The sequence below is a fragment of the Globicephala melas genome, chromosome 6 (assembly GCF_963455315.2).
Source record: "Globicephala melas chromosome 6, mGloMel1.2, whole genome shotgun sequence".
NCBI lineage: Eukaryota > Metazoa > Chordata > Mammalia > Artiodactyla > Delphinidae > Globicephala > Globicephala melas.
Window position 1 is genome coordinate 31,739,982 of NC_083319.1, and position 16,036 is coordinate 31,756,017.

At 39.0% G+C, this 16,036-nt stretch overlaps 1 protein-coding gene across 2 annotated transcripts in view; it reads right to left on the bottom strand.

The window, feature by feature from the left end:
* Positions 1-16,036, bottom strand: part of PLPPR1 (phospholipid phosphatase related 1) — a 641,182-nt gene that overhangs the window by 624,201 nt on the left and 945 nt on the right. For both annotated transcript variants that reach the window (XM_060299950.1, XM_060299949.1), the window contains exon 2: positions 10,335-10,551. The gene's annotated coding sequence lies outside the window, so the exon portion shown is untranslated. The remainder of the gene's footprint in view (positions 1-10,334; positions 10,552-16,036) is intronic.

The window sequence follows — 16,036 nt, forward strand, 5'->3', positions numbered from 1 at the left end:
AAAGGTATAACCTTCCAAGACTGAACCAGGAAGAAATAGAAAATATGAACAGATCAATCACAAGTAATGAAATTGAAACTGTGATTAAAAATCTTCCAACAAACAAAAGTCCAGGACCAGATGCTTCACAGGTGAATTCTATCAAACATTTTAGAGAAGAGCTAACACCCATCCTTCTCAAACTCTTCCAAAAAATTGCAGAGGAAGGAACACTCCCAAACTCATTCTACGAGGCCACCATCACCCTGATACCAAAACCAGAAAAAGATACTACAAAAAAAGAAAACTACAGACCACTATCACTGATGAATATAGATGCAAAAATCCTCAACAAAATAATAGCAAACAGAATCCAACAACACATTAAAAGGATCATACACCATGATCAAGTGGGATTTATCCCAGGGATGCAAGGATTCTTCAGTATACGCAAATCAACCAATGTGACACACCATATTAACAAATTGAAGAATAAAAACCATATGATCACCTCAATAGATGCAGAAAAAGCTTTTGACAAAATTCAACACCCATTTATGATAAAACCTCTCCAGAAAGTGGGCATAGAGGGAACCTACCTCAACATAATAAAGGCCATATACAACAAACCCACAGCCAACATCATTCTCAATGGTGAAAAACTGAAAGCATTTCCTCTAAGATCAGGAACAAGACAAGGATATCCACTCTCGCCACTATTATTCAACATAGTTTTGGAAGTCCTAGCAACAGCAATCAGAGAAGAAAAAGAAATAAAAGGAATACAAATTTGAAAAGAAGAAGTAAAACTGTCACTGTTTGCAGATGACATGATACTATACATAGAGAATCCTAAAGATGCCACCAGAAAACTACTAGAGCTAATCAATGAATTTGGTAAAGTTGCAGGATACAAAATTAATGCACAGAAATCTCTTGCATTCCTATGCGCTAATGATGAAAAATCTGAAAGAGAAATTAAGGAAACACACCCATTTACCATTACAGTAAAAAGAATAAAATACCTAGGAATAAACCTACCTAGGGAGACAAAAGACCTGTATGCAGAAAACTATAAGACACTGATGAAAGAAATTAAAGATGATACAAACAGATGGAGAGATATACCATGTTCTTGGATTGGAACAATCAATATTGTGAAAATGATTATACTACCCAAAGCAATCTACAGATTCAATGCAATCCCTATCAAATTACCAAGGACTATTTTTACAGAACTAGAACAAAAATTCTTAAAATTTGTATGGAGACACAAAAGGCCCTGAATAGCCAAAGCAGTCCTGAGGCAAAAAAACAGAGCTGGAGGAATCACATTCCCTGACTTCCGACTATACTACAAAACTACAGTAATCAAGACAATACGGTACTGGCACAAAAACAGAAATATAGATCAATGGAACAGGATAAAAAGCCCAGAGATAAACCCACACACCTATGGTCAACTAATCTATGACAAAGGAGGCAAGGATATACAATGGAGAAAAGACAGCTTCCTCAATAAGTGGTGCTGGGAAAACTGGACAGCTACATGTAAAAGAATGAAATTAGATCACTTCCTAACAGCATACACAAAAATAAACTCAAAATGGATTAGAGACCTAAATGTAAGACCAGACATTATAAAAGTCTTAGAGGAAAACATAGGAAGAACACTCTTTGATATAAATCACAGCAAGATCTTTTTTGATCCACCTCCTAGGGTAACGGAAATAAAAACAAAAATAAACAAGTGGGACATAACGAAACTTAAAAGCTTTTGCAAAGCAAACTACAAACAAGATGAAAAGACAACCCTCAGAATGGGAGAAAATATTTGCAAACGAATCAACGGACAGAGGATTAATCTCCAAAATATATAAGCAGCTCATGCAGCTCAATATTAAAAAAACCAACAGCCCAATCCAAAAATGGGCAGAAGACCTAAGTAGACATTTCTCCAAAGAAGACATACAGATGGCCAAGAAGCACATGAAAAGCTGCTCAACATCACTAATTATTAGAGAAATGCAAATCAAAACTACAATGAGGTATCACCTCACACCAGTCAGAATGGGCATCATCAGAAAATCTACAAACAGTAAATGCTGGAGAGGGTGTGGAGAAAAGGGAACCCTCTTGCACTGTTGGTGGGAATGTAAATTGATACAGCCACTATGGAGAATGGTATGGAGGTTCCTTAAAAAACTAAAAATAGAATTACCATATGACCCAGCAATCCCACTGCTGGGCATATACTCAGAGCAAGCCATAATTCAAAAAGATACGTGCACCCCAATGCTCATTGCAGCACTATTTACAATAGCCAGGTCATGGAAGCAACCTAAATGCCCATCGACAGACAAATGGATAAAGAAGATGTGGTACATATATACAATGGGATATTACTCAGCCATAAAAAGGAACAAAATTGGGTCATTTGTAGAGACGTGGATGGATCTAGAGACTGTCATACAGAGTGAAGTAAGTCAGAAAGAGAAAAACAAATATGTATATTAACGCATATATGTGGAACCTAGAAAAATGGTACAAATGAACCGGTTTGCAGGGCAGAAATAGAGACACAGATGTAGAGAACAAATGTATGGACACCAAGGGGGGAAAGCGGCGGGGGTGGGGTGTGTGTGTGATGAATTGGGAGATTGGGATTGACATGTATACACTGATATGTATATAATGGATGACTAATAAGAACCTGCTGTATAAAAAAATAAAAATAAAATTCAAAAAAAAATTTTTTAAAAACATATACGCTGGAACATGGAAAATCAAGAGGAAAAAATACAGAAATGAACATAAAGGACACATGGGACATGGTGAAAAGTCCAAGAATTAGAGAGGAGATTAAAGCAGAAGCAATTTTTGAAGAAACAGTACTGTCAAAAATTTTCCCAAAAATGACCAAAACACCAAGAAGTACGACGAACTCCAAGAAGAATAAATATAAATAAAACCAGCCCTAAGCACATTATCGTCAAACTACTGAAAAACGAAGAGAAGACCTTAAAGTCGCCCAGAGGTAAAGAGATATATTACCTTTGAAAGAACAACACAAACCATCAGCTGATTTCTCAACAGGAAAAGAAAAAAAAGCAAGGAGATAACGGAATGATACCTTCAAAATGCTAAAAGAAAATAACTCCCAACACAGACTTCTGTATCCACCAAAAATATACTTCAAAGTTTAAGGCAAAATACACTTAATACAAAAACTGAGAAGATTTGTGATTAGCACAAATGTACTCAAGGAAATACAATTCAAGAGAAAGGAAAATAATCCCCGAAAGAACCACCAAGATACAGAATAGAATGTAGAACAATAAAAAGGGTAAATATGTCAGTTATTCTAAGTAAAATCGACTATAAAATAATAGTAACCATGTCATATGGAGTTTAAAATATATCACTAATACCCTTGACATTCATAGCACATAAGGTAGGAAGGGGCTGGTCTACCATTTTTACACTATTCAGAACTACTAAAAGTATTAAGACATATAATACTTAGATAATTATTTGATTAATCAAAAGGAAGGCAAAAAAAGAAAAAAGCTGTAATACTACATTTAATAAAATTTTCTAAGTTACTAGCAATCAGACAAATCAGATTAAACGATACCATTTTTCACATATCAGAATGCAGACATTCAAATGTTTGGTAATATCAAGTCTTGGTGAGTTTGTTGGGGAATTGAAACTCCTACACACTGCTGTGAGGGGAAATTGGCACAGGGAAATTAAATGGCAATGTGGAGCTGCTATCAAAATACAAAGGGCAGGGAATTCCCTGGGGCTCCAGTGATTAGGACTCAGCGCTTTCACACTGCCGTGGCCTCTGGTTCAATCCCTGGTCGGGGAACTAAGATCCCTCAAGTTGCACAGCACGGCCAAAAAAAAAAAAAATACAAAGTACAAATGCCACATGATCCAGTAATTCTTTGAACCACCTTCCTTAGAAAAGTATTAACGCACTTTTACAAGATGTGAAACAGGATTTTTTTCTTTTCTTTTTTTTGCTGTACGCGGGCCTCTCACTGTTGTGGCCTCTCCCTTTGCGGAGCACAGGCTCCGGACGCACAGGCTCAGCGACCATGGCTCACGGGCCCAGCCGCTCCGCGGCATGTGGGATCTTCCTGACCGGGGCACGAACTCGTGTCCCCTGCATCGGCAGGCGGACTCTCAACCACGGCGCCACCAGGGAAGCCCCTGAAACAGGATTTTTACTGAAGAAATAAAACAAAAACAAAAAAAATTTTTAAGAAGGTAACTGCTAAATTGACATATTTGTACTTTGGAATATTATGTAGTATTTTATAAGTATTTTAGATATAAATCTATTGTTGAATAAAAGAAGCGTGTGAAAAAAAATATGTGTACTGAATAATAGTTTATATAATTAAATACAAAGAAAAGAAGTCAAGAAAGGAGAAAAAAAGAACAGAAACTAGTAGGACAAATAAGTATTAAGATAAGTTTAAACCCAAATATATCAATAATACATTGAACGTGAATAGATCAAATACATAGATAAAAGAAAAGGTTGTCAGACTGTCAGATTAAAAACGAGCAACTTAATCCCAAAGAACATGAGGTTGAGAATAAAAGGATAGAAAAATTATAAATGCCATGCAAACACTGACCAATTGAAAGTGGTATGCCTTGACTACTATAAGACAAAGCAGACTTTAAGGCAGGAAGCATTAGTAGACAGACATAAAGAGGGACATTTCATGATGATAAAAGAGTAGATCTAAAGGGAAAATACAAGAGGTCTAAATATGTATGAATCTCAGAACATTACCTTAAAATATATATAAAACAAAAAACTGGCAGAAATAAAAGAGGAAATAGAAAAATTCACATCATGCTTAGAGACTTTAACACATCCTTCTCAGTAACTAATAGAAAAGGCAAATATACCATCAGTAAGGATATAGATTTGAACAAGATGTACAAATGACCCTAATGGACAAATATAGAACAGTGCACTCCTAGTGTCAAATATACATTCTGTTCAAATGCCACACAGAACATTTACCAAACTGTCCAAAATCTGAGTCAAAAACCAAACAAATTTCAAAAGATTTATATAATATAGTTTATGTCCTAGCAAACCACAGTGGAATTAAGTAATAATTAATATCAAAAAGATAACTAAAAAATCCCCATATGTTTAGAAATTAACCAGTACTCTTCTAAATAGTTCATGGGTTAAATAAGATAATGAATATGAGAATATTTGAAGTGAATGACAATAATTTTTTTTAAACTACATATGCATTTTTGCAGATGAAGAACTAGAGCCACACTTAGAAGAACATTTATGGTCTTAAATGTGCATATTTTAAACAAGAAAGACTAAAAATCAATTATCTCAACACTCACCTTAAGAAGACAGAAAGAGAAAAGGATATCAAGTTAAAGCCAAAGAAAACTGAAGAGAGGAAAAAGTAAAGATAAGATCAGAAATGAATTAAATAAAAAAACATCCATATGAGAGAGTCAAGGAAGCAAAATTTGGTTCCTTGAAAGCCCTAATAAAATTAACAAACCCCTGCCAAGATCAAGAAAAATGGCAAAAAAGGAAGAGTTACAAAGGACATCAACTACAGTGTCTACAGACATTAAAATATAAGTGGATATTACTAACTTTATGCTGATAAATTTGAAGTGATAAATAGTCCTTAGAAAAACATAACTTAGCAAAAGCATCAGAAATCTGCATAGGCCTATATCCATTAGAGAAATTGAATATAGCCTGCTTTTTTTCATAGAGCAATATATTATATAAACATTTCCTTATGTCACTTGTTCAGTTATAGAGGACATTAATTATAGTAGTTAGTTAAGATTGGGGTTTCATTTAAGCTTTATTAATTCTTAACCATGTGATCTTTAATAAATTATTACAACCTTTTTATGCCACAATTTTTTAAAAATACTCACCCCAGCGATGGGATATTTCATTTACTTAGTACAATCTGTGGATCTAAGAAATGTTGATAAGGATAGCAATGAGTATGTTTTAATGACTGCATAGTAGCCTATTGTCCCCTCTTATAAACACTATAAGAAAATCCTGCTTATCTTTATACATATCCCTAATTACTTCAGGATAAAATCCTGGAAGTGAAATTGATGGACCAAAAGAGATTCATGATGCACAGGGCCCATTGTCCAGAAAACCTAAATCAGCTTACACTTCCAAAAACAGTATAAAAATGCTCATTTCCCTACACTCTTGTCCACTTTGATATTTTCCTTTTATAGTTTTGCCAATTTGGCAGGACAAAGTGGCAGTTCAGTATTATATGTATTTTGCATTTTATTTACTATTAAACATGTAATTTGGCTTTCATAAACTGCCTTTTCCTGTATTTCACCAGAGCAGAAGAGAGGGAGGAAAACTGGCAAATCACAAAGTCCTGGTGGTCAAGGGCCCCAAGGCAAATACACATTGGTTTGCAAACTGGCCCCAGCATGCAGAGGGTGAGCAGAGACTGAAGAGGCACAGCATTGCAGAGTGGTGGGGGCAGGTTTATACAGCAAGGGGACTTACTCATGAGAGTTCTCTTGGACGGCCGCATAACTAGTAGGCCTCTGTACTGCCCGCCAGAAAGTTTATATGGAATTCCTGGGGTTCGATCGCGTACACCATCCAGATGCTCTCAGCAACACATTGCTCTCCCAAGCCTACAGCCTTGAAAACGCTCCCACATGGGAACGGAGGGCGGAACATACATTCCAAGGACAGGGGAGGGAGGAGGAGCCTCTGACTGCCCAGGTATAGCTCACAAGTCAACCAGCGGTCACGTCCTCTCTATTACCTTCTCCAAATAATATGACCTGAAAATTGTTTAGCTAGTCTTCCCTTCCTGGGGACCCAAAACTTGTTTGCCCATGGGCCTTCTTCTTGATGGCCCTTCTTTCCTCCATTTTCCTTCTGGGATATTGTATTTTTTCATATTGATTTATAAAAGCTCTTTATAGAGTTTGTGGTTTACCTTTTAATTCTGCTTAGGTTTTATTTACTTTCATTCTCATTTAACAGTGAAAGTATTAAGGCTATGAATTTGTCTCTGACTGCAGTTTCGCTCATATCCTACGGTTCTTACAGGGAGTTTTCTCATCAACATTATCTTCTCAATTTTTGCATCTGCAATTTGTTTTTCATAGTGTCTGGATTTAGTACATAAATATAAGAAAAAACAAAATCAGGACAGCACAATTACCATTCACATTATCTGTGAGGTTTTGATTCTTTAATAATAATCGGATATTAAACAAAGCACATAAAAACCATACTATGAGGATATTCTCAATTAGAGTGGTTGGGCTTCTTCCCAATTCAAAGGTTAAAAAAAAAATACAGGAGCAGGGAGAAAATATAAATTCTAAAAGCAAAAATTATACATATTCACTGGCAGAAGTTGTATGTAGTTGAAATGATATCGCACCCATTATCAAATAATGTTTTAACATACCAGATGTAATCTATAATGCTTAGGTCTTAGGAAGTGAGACAATTCAATGCCAGGCTGTGGACAGACACCAGCTGTAGTTGAGTCTTTAGCAATCTCAAGTGAAAAATATGTCACCACAGCAAACTTCCCTGGGGTCTGTTTTACTGAAACCAGAAATCACTTCCATGATTAACAGTGTATGTAGCATTGTTTATATTGTAGCACTGACAGTTTAAAAACTGTTGACATTTCCAAAAGAGCCATCTGATGAGAGACTTTGAAATTATTTCAATTGAGGACAGCCACGGCTTCTTGTTAAATTAAGCTCCTGTTAGATGCCTAGAGACATAGGACATGAGGAAGCCCAGAACAAGGCCCTATCCAATAAGATACAGTATAATGGGCTATGAGAGCTTGGAAAAGCAAAGTAACAAAAGATGGGTAAAATATACAACTGTAAAAGGGAAACTGACTTTAGCCTCTATTTTGGCACATGTGCCCCTGTTCCTGTCAAAGCATAATTATAAGAATCTGGGGCACAGGCTCTCTCTTTTTTTTTTTTTTTATACATTTATTTACTTATTAATTTGGCTGCATTGGGTGTTCATTGCTACGCACGGGCTTTCTCTAGTTGTGGTGAGCAGGGGCTACTCTTTGTTGCGGTGCACAGGCTTCTCATTGCAGTGGCTTCTCTTGTTGCAGAGCTCGGGCTCTAGGCGCGCGGGCTCAGTAGTTGTGGTGCACGGGCTTGGTTGCTCCGTGGCATGTGGGATTTTCGTGGACCAGAGATCAAGCCCGTGTCCCCTGCATTGGCATGTGGATTCTTAACCACTGCGCCACCAGGGAAGTCCCGGACCTTCTTCAAATGCCACACACTTAGAGGATTTCTTGATATCAGCATTTGGCAAACTGATCTCGCATAGAATCCTTATAACCCAAGACACATTTAACGCTAGTCTGGGAAACGATTTGGAATCTCTTTGTAAATATGCTTACTGACATGCATACAATATATTGCCAAGTAGTGTGACACTATATATAAGATAGTAACAATTGTGTTATTATGTATTTTATATATTTCTTATTTATATAGGAAATATAAAGATATGTAAAATGCACTTATATAGTATAGATTTTATTATATATACAGTTGATCTTCATTATTCTTGGATTTCATGTTTGCAATTCTATTTGCCAAAATTTATTTGTAACCCCAAAATCAATCCTCATGGCACCCTTGTAGTCTCATTCATTGACATTTGAAAAGCAGGGAAAATTTTGAGTTGCCCAATGCCCTCTTTCTCAGCTGAAGTTGAACAAGGCAACATTCTACCTTCTTGTTTCAGCTCTCCTACTTAAACAAATGTCCTTTTCATGGTTTATTTAGTGCCACGTTTCTCACATTTTTATGCTTTTAGTTGGTGATCCTACACGAGCCCCAAGCATAGCACTGAAGTGCCGTCTAGTTTCCTAAGTGCAAGAAGGCTCTGATGTGGCTGACAGAGAAAATACGTGTGTTAGATAAGCTTCGTTCAGGCATGAGTTATAGTGCTGCTAGCTATGAGTTCAATATTAATAAATCAATAATGATATTAAATAAAGTGTCTTTAGGGCTTCCCTGGTGGCGCAGTGGTTGAGAGTCCACCTGCCGATGCAGGGGACACGTGTTCATGCCCCGGTCCGGGAAGATCCCACATGCCGCGGAGCGGCTGGGCCCGTGAGCCATGGCCTCTGAGCCTGCGCGCCCGGAGCCTGTGCTCCGCGACAGGAGAGGCCACAACGGTGAAAGGCCCGCGTACCGCAAAAAAATAAATAAAATAAAATAAAATAAAGTGTCTTTAAATAGAAACACACATAAAACAACTGGTTATATATTGACCAGTTAACAAAAATGTTGTGACCAAAGGCTCGCAGGAACCTAACCCTGTACTTCCCTTAGGAGCAATTATGCAGTATTCACTAATTCAGTGTTTGAGGCAACCTTATAGAAGATACAAGAATGGATGATATACATAAATGAGTCAAAGAAACTTTAGGAACTTTAATTTCTTTTAAGCTAGAGAAATAAGCCTGAATAAGGGACATCTCTGGGGACTTTCCTGGTGGTGTGGTGGTCAAGAATCCGCCTGCCAATGCGGGGGACACAGGGTCAAGCCCTGGTCTGGGAAGATCCCACATGCCATGAAGCAACTAAGCCTGTGCACCACAACTACTGAACCCCGCGTGCCTAGAGCCCTGCTCCACAACAGGAGAAGCCACCACAATGAAAGCCTGCACACCGCGACGAAGATCCAACGCAGCCAAAAATTAATTAATTAATTAATTAATTATTTTAAAAAAGAGAGAGACATCTCTGGTAGCCATTTATTTATTCAATCAATGAATGTATACTGAGTTCTTCTATGTGCTGGGCACAAAGTGGTACAGAAAGATATTGTCCTGACTTTCTGGAAGTTTGTGTTCTAGAAAGGGAGGGCCACCACTCATATATGTTGTATAGTGCACAACCTGACTGCGGAATACAGATGTAACCAAATAATCACATTAATAAATTAATGGCCACAAACTTGGATCAGTAAGAACATGGTTCGCTTACAGAAAAGACACCCAACTTAGATGGAAGGTGATGGAGAGAATATTCCAGTCAGAAAACATGGCCTGGGCAAAGGTCTGTAGCAGGAGGGATCGTGACATTCTGTAGAAACTGAGAGAACATTATGCCTGAAGCAAAAGAAAGAAAAGAAAAATGTTCCAAAATAAAGCTAAAGAGAGAGGCAGGGGGTGAACCATCCAAGGCCTTAGAAGCCAAGCTAAAAAAAAATGTTCGTTTCATTCCGAGTGCAATGGGAAAACTAACGAGAGGTGATTATTTACCTTATAAAGATCACTTTGGCTGCAGTGCAAAGATGGCAGAAGTGGGTGGTCTAAATCAATGTGTGTGGGACTTCCCTGGTGGTCCAGCAGTTAAGACTCCACACTCCCAACGCAGATGGTCCAGGTCCAATCCCTGGTCAGGGAACTAGATCTCGAATGTCGCAACAAAGATTCTGTGTGCTGCAACTAAGACCTGGCACAGCCAAATAAATAAATACTAAAAAAAAAAAAAAAGAAAGAAAATAATTCTATACACATTACTCTACACCTTCCCTTTTTCTCTTAACACAAAGCATGGACATATCAGCCAGTGATAAAGGTCAAATTTCTTCATTCTAATATTTTTGTGCATATATATATGTATAATTTTATATAGCTGGAATAGTATGCATGTTATTTTTTTCACTTCTGGGTCTTCCATTTTACCACAAGCAAATTAAAACTTCAATGCCTCGGTTTCCTCACCTGTAAAATGAAGTTAATTTTGTGAGCATTTACTGAGTTAGTGTATATAATATATTTATAACTACACCAGACATACTAAATACTATTAATTGTTATTATTGTAAGGAAAAATTGGCAAAGACTCTCTAGGCGTGCAGGCTTTAGTAGTTGTGGCACGTGGGCTCAGTAGTTGTGGCCCATGGGCTTCGTTGCTCTGCAGCATGTGGGATCCTCCCAGACCAGGGATCGAACCGTGTTCCCTGCATTGGCAGGTGGATTCTTAACCACTGAGCCACCGGGAAGTCCCCAATAGACCTTTTTTGAATCTCTTTGTAGATTCATTCCAGCATTCCTTATTTGCCTATATAATATGTGGTTCTTTGAATTTTCCTTTGAACCAATTGTAATATCTTACTGGTTCTCTTATTAACTAATGAGCTAAATAAAATCTTGATACACATTTCATTTTATATTTGTACAGAATCATGATTCCACTTTTTTTTGAAGTACCTTCAACACTATAATTAGTAGTCTTTTTTAAAAAAGAAAAACCATTGTCAAAGTGGGTTTTTATGTCAAATGTTTATGCCCACTTTTTCTAAACAACACAAAGATATTCTCACACATGTAAAGGTACAGACACATATAAAAAACATGTAACACACATACTTTCATTATTAAAAGTGCTTGAAGAAATCAGCATACTGAAGCATAAATCAACATTAAGAACTCTAGAAGAGGGACTTCTCTGGTGATGCAGTGGTTGACAATCTGCCTGCCAACGTAGGGGACACGGGTTCGATCTCTGGTCCAGGAAGATCCCACATGCCACAGAGCAACTAAGCCCATGAGCCACAACTACTGAGCCCACGTGCCACAACTACTGAAGCCTGTGCGCCTAGAGTCTGAGCTCCACAACAAGAGAAGCCCCTGCTCGCCGCAACTAGAGAAAGCCCACACGCAGCAACAAAGACCCAACACAGCCAAAATAAATAATAAAAAAAATTTTTAAAGGAACTCTAGAAGAGCAAAGAAGTTTAACACTGAAATTCCTTAAATTTAAATCATAAATAAATACAGCTCTGGGCTTGTAGCAAATGTATTTTACTGTTTAAAACTTGCAAAATGAATTAATGTGATTTTGACTCAGCGTTGTCTGAGCACTAACAAATTCATAAATAAGCCACAACAACCATGCCAAGAATATTTCTTGAATGAAAGGTAAATAGCTACAAGACCTTTGGCTGGTACCATGAAAAATGAAGTACAGGTAATTAGCATAGCAGTGACTTACTAATCCTGCTGTTGGAAAGCATGGTAAGCATTTCCAACATGTACGCCCATATCATGTACGCCCATATTTCCACTTAAAAAAGAAAAGATGTAGCACACTTAAATGTGCAACTCTTGAAATGAATTAATAATTTCCGACTTATATGGGTACCACTATAAGTAACCTCAAGGAATCCATATCATTTCCACCCAGAATGTTTACTTCTTGTAAAGAAAGACAAGTCTTTCCCCCACAAGGTCAAATCACTACTTTTTATGGAATGTCAGCTAAATGCTAACCAGATATCAAGGCTTCTAAAAAGTTTACATGCCTCTAGACCAAATGTCCCCTAATTTTGTCTTAAAGGACCAGACAGTAAATATTTTTGACTTTGCAGACCACAGGGTCTCTGTCAGAGTATTCATAGTTGTACAAAATACTGACAGTATATCAACAAATGGGTATGGCTGGGTTCCAATTAAATTTATTTACCAAAACAGGCAGAGAGCCAGACTTGGCCCTAGGGACACAGTTTGTTGACCCCCTTGCTCTAGACCTTTCCTCTCGAACTCACAGTTAGTGCAAAACAAAGACTGAGGAGAGGGGCATAAATATTCCTGTCGCCTCCGCACGCACTGTCAGGTCCCTATTTTCCCAGATGAATCAGAGCTCAGGGTCCTTGTGTCTCCCTAGAACTGTTCTCTAAATAGCACAGTAGCCCCTCAGGCAAGCAGCGGAGAATCTCTCCTTGGTCTTGCTTATTAGTAACCCAGATTGTTCTTCCGAGTCAGTGAAGAAGTGGAGATGCAGAGAACATTTTCAGAGAAATCTTCTGTAATATGTGACTCAATCTCACTTCAAAGGGATCCTCTTCTGGCTCAGAGAAAGGCCTTCCTTCTAACCTGAAACACCACTTCTTTCTCAAAGGAAATTAAGTACCAGAGTGTCTTAGGCTGCCATCTTGTGGCAAATTGGAGTATTTCCAAAGGGAAATCCTTGGACCAAGACAAGGGCAACAAGATATTGAAAACAGTTCCCTTTAGCTCAGTTTCTGGAAAAGAATCCGAAAAGGAATACATATAAATATATATATACATACATATAACTAAATCACTCCTGTGCTGTACACTAGAAACTAACACAACATTGTAAATCAACTATACTTCAATTAAAAACAAAAAAGACAAGGGCAACGAGGTGACATGCCTGCTTCATAACAGCCACTCTGTAACATGTGCTAGACATGCGGCTATACAGGGAACCAAAAGAGCCACAGTCTCTTGTCCTCAAGGAGCTTACGGTCTGTAAGACAGCAGATAAATACTAATTTTTAAATTGCACAAACATATGTAAAATTACAACCAAGAAAAATGGTCTGAAGGAGCCTTACACAGGTGCTCTGAAAGTAAATAAAAGGGATTCGACCGAGGCAGGGAAGGTGGAGAAGCTTCCCTGAGGATGGGATGATTAACTCAAAGTGAGTAGGGATTTACCAGGCAAAAAAGTGAGGGAAGATGACTTCAGAGAAAGGGAACAGTGTCTGTAAAAGCTCTGTAGCAGGAGGAAAGCAGGGGGGACTCTGGTCTGAGATAAGGCCAGGGAGGTAAAGAGGGGCCAGCTTATGCAGGGCCTCCGAAACCATGAAAATGAGGGGGGTGGTTTTTTATCTTATAAGCAGAGTGAAACCATAAAATGGTTTTAAACAAGGAGGCATGACAAAATCAGATTTACATTTCACAACGATTACACTGTGTTATCAGTCAGGGTCCAATCAGGAGACAGAAACTACACAGTAATTTGAAGAGGGAAAGTTTAATATCAGGAATTATTAACTATTTAACAGGAGGTCAGAGTAATGAGGGACTGGGCTGTAAGACAGGAAGAGAATTCTAAAAAATACAGGTGTAGCAGCTACAAGGAAGAGCCACACCCCAAGGGAGGGCCTCCCACTCCCAGGGCTGAGACCCAGACCTTGTTGGAGAGGGAACCTCTGTGGCTCCCTGGATGGCAGAGAAGCTGCAGAGCTGGAAACTCGTCACCATCCCCCTCTAGGGTGCCAAGGGAAGCCGTTCAAAGGGCAGGAACTCTCTGAAGGCACACTGCTATGAAGCCACCCAACGGGGGCACCACAAGAAGTTTCTGGCTGCTGGGTGCTCCTGGCCACTGTGCACTACAGGAGCTGGGCCCAGGATCCTGGGGCTGGAGAAGCCGTGCACACCGCGGAACCTGCAGAGTGCAGGACATCCCAAGGAGGAAAAAAACCTCCTTCCTCCTACAGTGTCTCTCTAGTGCCCTCTACTGACAGAGTTTAGCATCACGCCAGCCCGCAAAGGAAAAATATTTAAAGGACCCAGCAGAGCAGGCAATGCAAGTGGATTTGAAGCTGAGAGGCTATAAATTGATAACCAGAACACATTGGCCTCCATGTGGTGAGCCTTCTAAAAGAGGAGCAAACAGACCAGTTAGGAGGTACTTAAGCAGTCCAGGAGAGAGAAGAGAAAGTGGGAATAATCTATAAGGTGCTGGACAAAATACACTTGCAAGTCCCCCATGGGCTACAGGAAAGACACCAAAAAAGCACAGTTTATGTCCTTGTGCTCAATGGACTTGCAGAAGTGCTGCCTCAGAAATCATGGCTAAGAGAACGAGGAGGGTCAGCTGGCAGGGGTCCCAGGACAAGAGATGGGCAGCACCAGCCATACTGAGGCAACTCTTTCTATACAAAAGGCACAGGAGTAGTATTGCTCCCAAGAGACAGATTTGCCAGGCTTAACAAACAATCAAAGCTGCACGCAATCCATGCAAACACTACCACAGCCGGGCTTGCAAGAGCAGGCCTTTTGGGTCTCATAAGTTACTAGAGAAGAGTGAGCATGACTTGCGACAAACCATCCACTCCCATTTTAAAAAAGCTTTTAAATGAGTGGTCTTTTTTAACAGCCAGCAAGCCTGACTTTCTGGTCTTTCATACAGATCTTGAATCTACCCACTGTATGAAGATCATCAGGGGGGCAGGGTCCAGGTGAGGGGGGTAAAGAGCCGCAGCTTGTCTGTAAGGAGTCACCCCCTCATTTTTCCAAACCATTAACATCGCCAAGGAGTAGAACTTGAGTACCAACTGGGAAGCGAAGGTTGAGGTAAATTTCTCAACAACTAAAGTTTACTAAGCACAAAGATAAACAACTGTGTATAATGGATCCTTCTGGGCGGTGAGACTGAGGATGGGGAGGGGAGTGGGGCAGTGATTTTTAAATAAACCCTTCTACGTGGTTTGATATTTTTTTAACCAGGCGTGAGAGGAAAGTGGAGAGAAGCTTTCCAGTGGATAAGAGAAAGTTGTTAGATTATGAAATTGGACTGGAATTGTAATTACTCAAAGATTACTCTTGAGTCTGAAAGTGACCAGAGGACTTCTTATCTGAGAGTGGCTAAAGAAGTTATAGGATACGCCTGAGCTAATCAGTGGGGAAAGAACAGTTTCCCTCTGCTGGCTCCCCTTTGATTCCAGCTCTCAACACAACTGCACCCCTAGCGTTGAGAAAGAATTATGTAGAATAAAGCTCTGCTTGTTCAGTGGAACTAGGATTTGGACACGTCTGAATTTAGGGGTAGCCTTGGTTCCTGAGATAGAGATCAGCAAGGTCTTTTATTCCAGGAAAGTTTTGCTTGCTTCTTGCAGTTCAATTTTGATAATGCTGCAGCATCAAACCCAAACTCTTCCTGTTTCGGAGGCGTGAATTGATATATCAAAATATTTTGAAGCATGAATCAGTCATGAAACAGACCATCCTGGTGCGTTTGCAAAGAAGGACTCAGCTAAAAACTTCTTGAATCCATCATCCTGCCCATAAAGAAAATATAAAAGGGCAAGAGTAAAGTTTGTAAGGGAATTGGAGGATTTCTTCAGAGAGCCTTGCTGATCCTCCAGAGGTGGTGGGTGTGAGAGCCCTGCCTTTCTAACTTCAAGCTTAGCAAGGGGACCTCT